Source organism: Dendrobates tinctorius, unplaced genomic scaffold, assembly GCF_039654945.1.
Source record: "Dendrobates tinctorius isolate UK_male_01 unplaced genomic scaffold, ASM3965494v1 ptg000014l, whole genome shotgun sequence".
In the NCBI taxonomy this organism is placed as follows: domain Eukaryota; kingdom Metazoa; phylum Chordata; class Amphibia; order Anura; family Dendrobatidae; genus Dendrobates; species Dendrobates tinctorius.
In genome coordinates this window covers 1,042,266-1,055,215 of record NW_027361682.1, presented here as the reverse complement: position 1 = coordinate 1,055,215, position 12,950 = coordinate 1,042,266, and the positions used below count along the sequence as shown (strand labels likewise).

The 12,950-nt window shown below is 50.8% G+C and overlaps 2 protein-coding genes across 8 annotated transcripts in view; one reads left to right on the top strand and one right to left on the bottom strand.

The window, feature by feature from the left end:
• LOC141073571 (uncharacterized) overlaps positions 1 to 12,950 on the bottom strand; it is a 700,581-nt gene that overhangs the window by 71,459 nt on the left and 616,172 nt on the right. The window contains exon 1 of one of the 5 annotated variants that reach the window (XM_073560871.1): positions 12,080 to 12,186. The exons of the other annotated variants lie outside the window; for them this stretch is intronic. The gene's annotated coding sequence lies outside the window, so the exon portion shown is untranslated. Of the gene's footprint in view, positions 1 to 12,079; positions 12,187 to 12,950 lie in introns of those variants that run through there. 5 annotated transcript variants of the gene reach the window in all.
• Positions 1 to 12,950, top strand: part of LOC141073791 (uncharacterized) — a 240,812-nt gene that overhangs the window by 141,616 nt on the left and 86,246 nt on the right. The window contains exon 1 of one of the 3 annotated variants that reach the window (XM_073561233.1): positions 12,218 to 12,484. The exons of the other annotated variants lie outside the window; for them this stretch is intronic. The gene's annotated coding sequence lies outside the window, so the exon portion shown is untranslated. Of the gene's footprint in view, positions 1 to 12,217; positions 12,485 to 12,950 lie in introns of those variants that run through there. 3 annotated transcript variants of the gene reach the window in all.

Genomic DNA, 12,950 nt, shown 5'->3' with positions numbered 1-12,950 from the left:
ACATCACCATGTACACAGACACACGCACGTTACCATATACATGAATGCACACATACACACGTCACCACAGAGGCACAAACATCACCACGTACACAGACACACGCACGTTACCATATACATGGATATACACATACACACGTCACCACAGAGGCACAAACATCACCATGTACACAGACAAACGCACGTTACCATATACATGGATGCAGACATACACACGTCACACCACAGAGGAACAAACATCACCACGTACACAGACACACGCACGTTACCATATACTGTACATGAATGCACACATACACACGTCACCACAGAGGCACAAACATCACCATGTACACAGACACACGCACGTTACCATATACATGGATATACACATACACACGTCACCACAGAGGCACAAACATCACCATGTACACAGACACACGCACGTTACCATATACATGGATGCAGACATACACACGTCACCACAGAGGAACAAACATCACCACGTACACAGACACACGCACGTTACCATATACATGGATATACACATACACACGTCACCACAGAGGCACAAACATCACCATGTACACAGACACACGCACGTTACCATATACATGGAAGCAGACATACACACGTCACCACAGAGGCACAAACATCACCATGTACACAGACACACGCACATTACCATATACATGGATATACACATACACAGGTCATCACAGAGGCACAAACATCACCATGTACACAGACACACGCACGTTACCATATACATGGATGCACACATACACACGTCACCACTCACCACAGAGGAACAAACATCACCATGTACACAGACACACGCACGTTACCATATACATGGATGCAGACATACACACATCACCACAGAGGCAGAAACATCACCATGTACACAGACACACGCACGTTACCATATATATGGATGCACACATACACACGTCACCACAGAGGAACAAACATCACCATGTACACAGACACACGCACGTTACCATATACATGGATGCAGACATACACACGTCACCAGAGGAACACACGTCACGATGTACACACACACACACACGTTACCATATACATGGATGCACACATACACACGTCACCACAGAGGAACAAACATCACCATGTACACAGACACACGCACGTTACCATATACAGTGCCTACAAGTAGTATTCAACCCCCTGCAGATTTAGCAGGTTTACACATTCGGAATTAACTTGGCATTGTGACATTTGGACTGTAGATCAGCCTGGAAGTGTGAAATGCACTGCAGCAAAAAAGAATGTTATTTCTTTGTTTAATTTTTTTTTAAATTGTGAAAAGTTTATTCAGAGGGTCATTTATTATTCAACCCCTCAAACCACCAGAATTCTGTTTGGTTCCCCTAAAGTATTAAGAAGTATTTCAGGCACAAAGAACAATGAGCTTCACATGTTTGGATTAATTATCTCTTTTTCCAGCCTTTTCTGACTATTTAAGACCCTCCCCAAACTTGTGAACAGCACTCATACATGGTCAATATGGGAAACACAAAGGAGCATTCCAAGGCCAACAGAGACAAGATCGTGGAGGGTCACAAGGCTGGCAAGGGGTACAAAACCCTTTCCAAGGAGTTGGGCCTACCTGTCTCCACTGTTGGGAGCATCATCCGGAAGTGGAAGGCTTATGGAACTACTGTTAGCCTTCCACGGCCTGGACAGCCTTTGAAAGTTTCCTCCCGTGCCGAGGCCAGGCTTGTACGAAGAGTCAAGGCTAACCCAAGGACAACAAGGAAGGAGCTCCGGAAAGATCTCATGGCAGTGGGGACATTGGTTTCAGTCAATACCATAAGTAACGTACTCCACCGCAATGGTCTCCGTTTCAGACGAGCCCGTAAGGTACCTTTACATTCAAAGCGTCATGTCAAGGCTCGTCTACAGTTTGCTCATGATCACTTGGAGGACTCTGAGACAGACTGGTTCAAGGTTCTCTGGTCTGATGAGACCAAGATCGAGATCTTTGGTGCCAACCACACACGTGACGTTTGGAGACTGGATGGCACTGCATACGACCCCAAGAATACCATCCCTACAGTCAAGCATGGTGGTGGCAGCATCATGCTGTGGGGCTGTTTCTCAGCCAAGGGGCCTGGCCATCTGGTCCGCATCCATGGGAAGACGGATAGCACGGCCTACCTGGAGATTTTGGCCAAGAACCTCCGCTCCTCCATCAAGGATCTTAAGATGGGTCGTCATTTCATCTTCCAACAAGACAACGACCCAAAGCACACAGCCAAGAAAACCAAGGCCTGGTTCAAGAGGCAAAAAATCAAGGTGTTGGAGTGGCCTAGTCAGTCTCCTGACCTTAACCCAATTAAAAACTTGTGGAAGGAGCTCAAGATTAAAGTCCACATGAGACACCCAAAGAACCTAGATAACTTGGAGAAGATCTGCATGGAGGAGTGGGCCAAGATAACTCCAGAGACCTGTGCCGGCCTGATCAGGTCTTATAAAAGACGATTATTAGCTGTAATTGCAAACAAGGGTTATTCCACAAAATATTAAACCTAGGGGTTGAATAATAATTGACCCACACTTTTATGTTTAAAATTTTTTAACATTTAACTGAGCAACATAACTTTTTGGTTTGTAAGATTTATGCATCTGTTAATAAATCCTGCTCTTGTGTGAAGTTTGAAGGCTCTAACTTATTTGCATCTTATCAAACCTGCTAAATCTGCAAGGGGTTGAATACTACTTGTAGGCACTGTACATGGATGCACACATACACACGTCACCACAGAGGCACAAACATCACCATGTACACAGACACACGCACGTTACCATATACTGTACATGGATGCAGACATACACACGTCACCACAGAGGCACAAACATCACCACGTATATACTCACACACATACACGTCACTATGCACACATACAAATGCATTCATATGCACATCACCATTTAAACGGACGCACATATACAAACATGACCGCAAACTCACATACGTCACCATGTACACGGATGCACACATCACTACATATACACAGGTCACCATGTGCACATTTACACCCACATCACCACATACCACTCATGTCACTATGTACACACAAGTCACCATGTGCACACTCACCCACGCAGGTCACCACGTACACGGTTGCGCATATACACAGACGCACATATACACATATCACCACATACACACTTCATCAGTAACATGCATGTACAGTACACATACACACGTCATCACGCACACATACACAGGAATACACTGAATTGAGGACATGAAACTGCTTTTAATCACACAGAATGAAACAGAGAAAATTCCCCTCCAATTTCTGCCTGCCTGACAGATATGTGCCCTAACTGCTCCCCTCCAGCTCAGTTTCAACAATGCATCCCCCCAAACAAATAAGAAGCAAAGAGACACCTTATCACAAGCCCCCTTGAATGCCTGCAGCTACTCACACTGTCACATGTTGTGAGGCGGCCTGCAGCCTCCTCAGCGGTGCGGCACTGTCTGCTTCCTGCTCTCCCATTGGTAAGGGAGCACACTGAGCAGGAAGAATACAGTACAGCCCCTAGGTACGGCTTCTCCACCAATCAGAGAGCTGGAAGGACATTGCAGCCTTGAGTGACCTCTGCTCCATGAGGGCAGGTATATCTCGCCCAGATACCTTTCCTATGTGGCCTAGTCTGGTCAGTATCGCACCTGCTTGCTAATGAATAATGGGAGGTGGATATAAAAGGATGCCAGGTGGTTGTGTGTCTCAGCCTGGGAACACAGAGAGCCTGTCTGTGTGAGAGACACACGTAAGTGAGAGCAGTGCCCACTGCAACTGTGGTTTGGCTGGACGGGAGAAGCCCGCCAGTTGGTAGTTAGGTTGTACTTTGTTTAGTTAGTGCCAGACAGGCAAGGATTTGTTTTATGTTATTTCCTTTATGCATTGCTTTCACTGTTAATAAACCTGACCCAGTGTCAGTTATACCCGGATCCCGGCTGTGCGCCTGAGTTTCATGCTGAACCTACGTGACCTTTGACCCCGGCAAAGGCGATCCCGGAGTGTTTTATCACATTGTGGTGGAGAACGCGGGCATCATGTTGGAAGCATGAACATGGAGGATGTGGTGAAAGCGCTGGTACAGTTCACCGCCGTCCAGCAAGAAGCTAATCGGGTGATGATGGCCCAGCTGAAGGAGTTGGTGGACATGACAGCTACCGATAGTTCGCTTTTCCAGCAGGTGGCGCAGCGCCTGGCAAGCTTACCTGAGGTTAACCTGGAAGCCGAGTAAAGAGTGATTCACGTCAGTACTGGCAGAAGATGATGACCGAAGATGACGTCGAGGCATACCTGACCACGTTTGAACGGACGGCGGTGCGAGAAAAATGGCCGAAGGCACGGTGGGCCGGCCTGATTGCCCCGTTTCTTTCCGGTGAGGCCCAAAAGGCTTATTATGACTTAGAACCTGAAGCCGCGCAGGACTTTGACAAACTGAAAGCTGAGATTTTGGCCAGGCTGGGAGTGACGACCGCTGTCCGTGCACAGAGAGTGCATCGATGGACTTATCAGCCGGATAAACCACCGCGGTCACAGATGTTCGACCTGATCCACGTGACGAAGAAGTGGCTACAACCCGAGGTGCTTACAGCGCCAGAGATAATCCAGAGAGTCGTCATGGACAAGTACCTGAGAGCTCTACCGCCAGCCCTGAGGAAGTGGGTAAGCCATGGAAACCCTATGACGGCAGATCAACTGGTGGATCTGGTTGAACGTTACTCCGTGGCGGAAAGACTCCGAGACGACGCTACCCCACCTCGGTCTTCATCATCTCCACATGGAACCAGTAAGACTGTTCCAGGGAGTACGAAAAATCCCTAAGACAGTGGGGGAGGAAAACGGGACTGCCCGCACTGCGAGGCCGAGAGTAACGAACTATGGTCTCAGCAAGGGGCCCGTTAGGTGTTTCCGCTGCCAAGAGATGGGCCACATTGCTGCGAACTGTCCGGTCACTACTGAACCCATGCAGTGCGACGTCACAGACTCTAAAAACCGCATGTCTATGGTTGCACGGGTAGTGAGTGTGAATGCCGGTCAAAAGGATGTGGAAAAACACTTGTGTGATTTAACTGTTGATGGCAAAAATGTGGTGGCATTGTTATACTCAGGAAGTGTGGTGACTCTGGTGAAGGCCAGTCTGGTGTCAGCCCCAAACGGACCATCAGACAAATTTTCTGTAACGTGTGTGCATGGAGACACCTGTTCGTACCTCACCACGGTCATATGCATTACTACTTCCTATGGGTCTGTGCAACATAAAGTGGGACTCGTCCCTGCGTTATTGCATGATGTTATCTTGGGCCGGGATTTTCCCCACTTCTGGCAATTGTGGGAGAATCAGTTGATGCCCCAGGGTAATAGTGTACATGATTCTTCTCTCAGGGCGCGTGTGGGTCCCGAACCGCTGGAAGAAGTCCCCCCGGAAGACTCGGGGGAAGAGTCTGCGGGAAATGACCTGCAGTTCCCGTTTTCAGTCATGGCGGGTGATACGGAGGAGACCAGGGAAGAGGAGAAGGCCAACAGCCGTCCACCTCCCCGTTTGCTGGATTTGGAAGTTCAGAAAGATGACTTCCAAAGCGAGCAAATAAAGGATCCTACCCTTTCTCAGGCTAGGACAAATGTAAAAGTGATAAATGGGGCACCCGTAAAACCTGGCTCTAGGCTGGCATATCCTTACATGGTTCTGGAGAATGATTTACTCTATCAGATAGAGAAAAAGGGGGAAGACACGGTGCAACTATTAGTCGTGCCAAAACCCTACCAGCGGCAGGTGCTGGACCTGGCCCACGGACATGTGATGGGAGGTCACCTGGGAGTCCAGAAAACCACCGAAAGGATATTACACTGTTTTGTTTGGCCAGGCATGCATCACGATATTCGTGTATATTGTGAGTCTTGTCCTGACTGCCAAGCCTCTGCGCCTAAGCCCCGGTTCTGTAGCCCTTTGGTACCCATACCTATTATTGAAGTCCCGTTTGAGAGGATTAGGATGGATTTAGTTGTGCCCCTTCCACGGTCTGCACGTGGACACCAACATATCCTGGTCCTCTTGGATTATGCCACTCGTTACCCGGAGGCCATCCCTTTGCGTAACACGGCCACCAAGACGATTGCCAAGGAACTGGTGCATGTGTTTAGTCGGGTCGGTATACTAAAACAGATACTCACCGACCAGGGGACCCCCTTTATGTCCAGGGTAATGAAGGAGCTCTGCCGGTTGTTACAAATCGAACCGTTACGCACATCCGTGTATCACCCTCAAACAGACGGGTTGGTCGAACGGTTCAATAAAACTCTGAAGCAGATGCTGAGAAAGGTGATAGACAAGGATGGGAAGAACTGGGACTATTTACTTCCGTATTTGCTTTTTGCCATCAGGGAAGTGCCCCAGTCCACCACGGGATTCTCGCCCTTTGAGTTATTGTACGGCCGACGTCCTCGCGAACTGTTAGACGTCTCCAAAGAAACCTGGGAGGGTCAGGTCACTCCGTTTAAATCGGTGATAGATCACGTATCCCAAATGCAGGACCGTATAGCGGCTGTTATGCCTATCGTCAAAGAACACATGATGTAGGCTCAAGGAGCCCAAAAAAGAATCTATGATAGGGGCGCCAAGATCCGCACGTTTGCACCCGGAGATAGGGTATTGATCCTGGTCCCCACGGTGGACAGTAAGTTCCTAGCAAAGTGGCAGGGCCCCTTTGAGATTAAGGAAAGAGTTGGTGACGTAATCTACAAAGTATACCAGGCAGGTAAACTGAAACCTGAACAGGTTTATCATGTAAATCTGATAAAACCCTGGAAAGATCGGTTTGCCTTGTCAGCGGAGCTGGCCCATCCCGTCTGCTCGCATACCGTACTGGAGGTATGGGTTGCAGAAACTCTCGGAGCGGCAAAAGAATGAGGTCAGGCAGTTTCTACTTCACCACCAAAAATTTCTCAGAAAAACCCGGGCAGACTACGCTAATGAAACATAACATCGTAACGGAACCTGGTGTCACAGTTCACGTGAAACCCTACAGAATTCCAGAAGCGCGCCGTGAAGCCGTTTCCTGAGAAGTGAAGGCCATGTTAGAGTTAGGTGTCACTGAGGAATCGCACAGTGCTTGGTCCAGCCTGATATCTCAGCCCAATCTCCTTAGTCCCCTTCCTTGCCGCACCTCAAGCTCACTAGATATCTTTGAACCTGTTTCAGAAGAAGTTTCCAAGCTCCTCACTTCCGCTCGGCCTACAACAGTGAACCCACTCCTTCACATCTGCAGTCTCTCTCACCAGTGGTCAACACTCACCTGACTAAAATATTTAACCTCTCTCTTTCTTCAGGTATATTTCCCTCCTCATTTAAACATGCCATCATAACCCCTTTACTTAAAAAGCCATCCCTGGACCAGAACTGCACTGCTAACTACATACCTGTCTCTAACCTTTCCTTCATCGCTAAACCCCTGGAATGCTTGGTCTACTCCCGTCTAATCCGCTATCTCTCGGATAACTCTCTTCTCGACCCCTTACAATCTGGTTTCCACTCTTTACACTCCACTGAAACTGCCCTCACTAAAGTCTCTAATGATCTAATAACAGCTAAATCGAAAGGTCATTGCTCAATGCTGATTCTCCTGGATCTCTCTGCCGCATTTGACACTGTGGATCACCAGCTCCTCCTCACTATGCTCCACCCTATAGGCCTCAAGGACACAGCCATCTCCTGGTCCTCCTCCTACCTCTCTGACCGCTCCTTCACTGTATCTTTTGCCGGTTCCTCTTCCCCTTACTATCGGGGTCCAGCAGGGCTCAGTCCTAGGCCCCCTCCTCTTCTCTCTATACACTGCCCCTATTGGACACTCAGCAGATTTGGGTTCCAGTATCATCTCTATGCTGATGACACCCAATTATACACTTCTTCCCCTGAGATCACCCCTACCCTAATTCAAAATACCAAGGATTGTCTGTCTGCTGTCTCTAACATCATGTCCTCCCTCTATCTGAAACTAAATCTCTCCAAAACTGAACTTCTTGTGTTTCTCCCCTCTTCTAACCTCACTCTACCTAACATCGAAATAACCCTGGAGGGTTCAACCATAACTCCCAAGCAGCATGCCCGCTGTCTTGGGGTCATATTCGACACTGAACTTTGCTTTACTCCCTATATCCGATCACTCACTCGCTCTTGTCATCTGCATCTTAAAAACATCTCCAGAATCCGACCTTTTCTCACCTTTGAAACTGCTAAGACTCTTACCGTCGCTCTTTTTCATTCTTGTCTAGCCTACTGCAACTCTCTTCTGATCGGTCTCCCTCTTACCAAACTTTCTCCTCTCCAATCCATCTTGAATGCGGCAGCCAGGGTCATATTTCTGTCCAGCCGCTTCACCGATGCCTCCATCTTGTGCCAGTCATTACACTGGCTACCTATTCGCTACAGGGTCCAGTATAAACTCATCTCTCTCACCCACAAAGCTCTCCACTGTTCTGCACTGCCTTATATCTCCTCTCTCATCTGTCTATCGCCCTACACGTGCCCTCCGTTCTACAAATGACCTAAGACTAACATCCCCCGTAATCCGAACCTCACACCTCCGTCTCCAAGACTTCTCTCGTGCTGCTCCAGCTCTCTGGAATGCACTTCCTCAGACGATCAGACTGATACCTAGCCCCGACCTATTCAAGCGCACTTTGAAAACCCATCTCTTCAAACAAGCCTACCACATCAACTACTCAGTAAACTAACTTTGCTTTGTTCCCTCCTTCCAAATATTATTCTCAGTCGGCACCATACTATTCATCTGTCTCCACACCCTCCATGCACACAATAACTGCACTTGTTACTTGACTATTGCACTTACACACGGGCCGATGACCGCATCATGCAGCTTTATATGAAAATCCATATTTATAATTGCCAGACCTGAAATAACAAGCACTTCTCACCTACTGGGTCCCCCCCATTTCCTTGTAGATTGTAAGCTTGCGAGCAGGGACCTCACTCCTAATGTCACTGTTTAAATTGTCTTAACTTGTATTGAATTTATTGTCTGTACATGTCCCCGCTTAATTGTAAAGTGCTGCGGAATAAGTTGGCGCTATATAAATAAAAATTGTTGCTATTATTATTATTAACCTCTTGCTCGCTGGCTTTCAATCAGAGAATTTATAGACTCAGCATATAGACTCAGTGTGCTCCCCCATTACCGCTCACCAGTGCCGACTTCTCCTCCAGCTCTTACATGTGGAGCCGGCTGTCCCCTAATGTGCAGAGTCCCGATGCCCCCCAGGACTGATTCCTGTACCCTCTATCACACAGTGCCTGCTCCCCCATTACCGCTCACCAGTGCAGACTTCTCCTCCAGCTCTTACATGTGGAGCCGGCTGTACCCTAATGTGCAGAGTCCCGATGCCCCCCAGGACTGAGTCCTGTCCCCTCTATCACACAGTCCCTGCTCCCCCATTACCGCTCACCAGTGCAGACTTCTCCTCCAGCTCTTACATGTGGAGCCGGCTGTACCCTAATGTGCAGAGTCCCGGTGCTCCCCCAGGACTGAGTCCTGTCCCCTCTATCACACAGTCCCTGCTCCCCATTACCGCTCACCAGTGCAGACTTCTCCTCCAGCTCTTACATGTGGAGCCGGCTGTACCCTAATGTGCAGAGTCCCAGTGCCCCCAGGACTGAGTCCTGTCCCCTCTATCACACAGTCCCTGCTCCTCCATTACCGCTCACCAGTGCAGACTTCTCCTCCAGCTCTTACATGTGGAGCCGGCTGTCCCCTAATGTGCAGAGTCCCGATGCCCCCCAGGACTGAGTCCTGTCCCCTCTATCACACAGTCCCTGCTCCCCCATTACCGCTCACCAGTGCAGACTTCTCCTCCAGCTCTTACATGTGGAGCCGGCTGTACCCTAATGTGCAGAGTCCCGATGCCCCCCAGGACTGAGTCCTGTCCCCTCTATCACACAGTCCCTGCTCCCCATTACCGCTCACCAGTGCAGACTTCTTCTCCAGCTCTTACATGTGGAGCAGGCTGTACCCTAATGTGCAGAGTCCTGGTGCTCCCCCAGGACTGAGTCCTGTCCCCTCTATCACACAGTCCCTGCTCCCCCATTACCGCTCACCAGTGCAGACTTCTCCTCCAGCTCTTACATGTGGAGCCGGCTGTACCCTAATGTGCAGAGTCCCAGTGCCCCCAGGACTGAGTCCTGTCCCCTCTATCACACAGTCCCTGCTCCTCCATTATCGCTCACCAGTGCAGACTTCTCCTCCAGCTCTTACATGAGGAGCCGGCTGTACCCTAATGTGCAGAGTCCCGGTGCCCCCCAGGACTGAGTCCTGTCCCCTCTATCACACAGTCCCTGCTCCTCCATTACCGCTCACCAGTGCAGACTTCTCCTCCAGCTCTTACATGTGGAGCCGGCTGTACCCTAATGTGCAGAGTCCCGATGCCCCCCAGGACTGAGTCCTGTCCCCTCTATCACACAGTCCCTGCTCCCCCATTACCACTCACCAGTGCAGACTTCTCCTCCAGCTCTTACATGTGGAGCCGGCTGTACCCTAATGTGCAGAGTCCCGGTGCCCCCCAGGACTGAGTCCTGTCCCCTCTATCACACAGTCCCTGCTCCCCCATTACCACTCACCAGTGCAGACTTCTCCCTCAGTTCTTACATGTGGAGCCGGCTGTACCCTAATGTGCAGAGTCCCGGTGCCCCCCAGGACTGAGTCCTGTCCCCTCTATCACACAGTCCCTGCTCCCCATTACCGCACACCAGTGCAGACTTCTCCCTCAGCTCTTACATGTGGAGCCGGCTGTACCATAATGTGCAGAGTCCCGGTGCCCCCCAGGACTGAGTCCTGTCTCCTCTATCACACAGTCCCTGCTCCCCCATTACCGCTCACCAGTGCAGACTTCTCCTCCAGCTTACATGTGGAGCCGGCTGTACCCTAATGTGCAGAGTCCCAGTGCCCCCAGGACTGAGTCCTGTCCCCTCTATCACACAGTCCCTGCTCCTCCATTACCGCTCACCAGTGCAGACTTCTCCTCCAGCTCTTACATGTGGAGCCGGCTGTACCCTAATGTGCAGAGTCCCGGTGCCCCCCAGGACTGAGTCCTGTCCCCTGTATCACACAGTCCCTGCTCCTCCATTACCGCTCACCAGTGCAGACTTCTCCTCCAGCTCTTACATGTGGAGCCGGCTGTACCCTAATGTGCAGAGTCCCGATGCCCCCCAGGACTGAGTCCTGTCCCCTCTATCACACAGTCCCTGCTCCCCCATTACCACTCACCAGTGCAGACTTCTCCCTCAGTTCTTACATGTGGAGCTGGCTGTACCCTAATGTGCAGAGTCCCGGTGCCCCCCAGGACTGAGTCCTGTCCCCTCTATCACACAGTCCCTGCTCCCCCACTACCACTCACCAGTGCAGACTTCTCCTCCAGCTCTTACATGTGGAGCCGGCTGTACCCTAATGTGCAGAGTCCCGGTGCCCCCCAGGACTGAGTCCTGTCCCCTCTATCACACAGTCCCTGCTCCCCCATTACCGCTCACCAGTGCAGACTTCTCCAGCTCTTACATGTGGAGCCGGCTGTACCCTAATGTGCAGAGTCCCGGTGCCCCCAGGACTGAGTCCTGTCCCCTCTATCACACAGTCCCTGCTCCCCCATTACCGCTCTCCAGTGCAGACTTCTCCTCCAGCTCTTACATGTGGAGCCGGCTGTACCCTAATGTGCAGAGTCACGGTGCTCCCCAGGACTGAGTCCTGTCCCCTCTATCACACAGTCCCTGCTCCCCCATTACCACTCACCAGTACAGACTTCTCCTACAGCTCTTACATGTGGAGCCGGCTGTACCCTAATGTGCAGAGTCACGGTGCTCCCCCAGGACTGAGTCCTGTCCCCTCTATCACAAAGTCCCTGCTCCCCCATTACCGCTCACCAGTGCAGACTTCTCCTCCAGCTCTTACATGTGGAGCCGGCTGTACCCTAATGTGCAGAGTCCCGGTGCTCCACAGGACTGAGTCCTGTCCCCTCTATCACACAGTCCCTGCTCCCCCATTACCGCTCACCAGTGCAGACTTCTCCTCCCTTACATGTCGTCGCTTCCCTTCCTACAAGCGCCCATCCTGCTCCGCCCCCATGTGACTGATCATGTGACGGTGACGTCATCACAGGTCCTGGAAGGACATTCCGCAGTGTTACAGTGGTAGTGAGTAGCTGTTCTGTGCTGGTTGAGGCTAGACCTTATGGGCTCCTTCCAGGTCCTTACTGCAGGCCATACAGTAGAGCCGGCTCACTACTAAAGATGCTAGACTGTATGGAGGCTTGTCTTCCTGCCTTTGTTGTCAAAACACGCCCCCGGAAAGACATCACACCTGGAAGGAGCCCATACAGTCTAGCATAAGCATATACCTTTTCCTGTGTAGGAGCTAGGAGGAGGCGACATGTAAGAGCTGGAGGAGAAGTCTGCACTGGTGAGCGGTAATGGGGAGCAGGGACTGTGTGATAGAGGGGACAGGACTCAGTCCTGGGGGAGCACCGGGACTCTGCACATTAGGGTACAGCCGGCTCCACATGTAAGAGATGGAGGAGAAGTCTGCACTGGTGAGTGGTAATGGGGGAGCAGTGACTGTGTGATAGAGGGGACAGGACTCAGTCCTGGGGGAGCACCGGGACTCTGCACATTAGGGTACAGCCGGCTCCACATGTAAGAGCTGGAGGAGAAGTCTGCACTGGTGAGCGGTAATGGGGGAGCAAGAACTGTGTGATAGAGGGGACAGGACTCAGTCCTGGGGGCACCGGGACTCTGAACATTAGGGTACAGCCGGCTCCACATGTAAGAGCTGGAGGAGAAGTCTGCACTGGTGAGTGGTAATGGGGGAACAGGGACTGTGATAGAGGGGACAGGACTCAGTCCTGGGGAGCACCGGGACTCTGCAC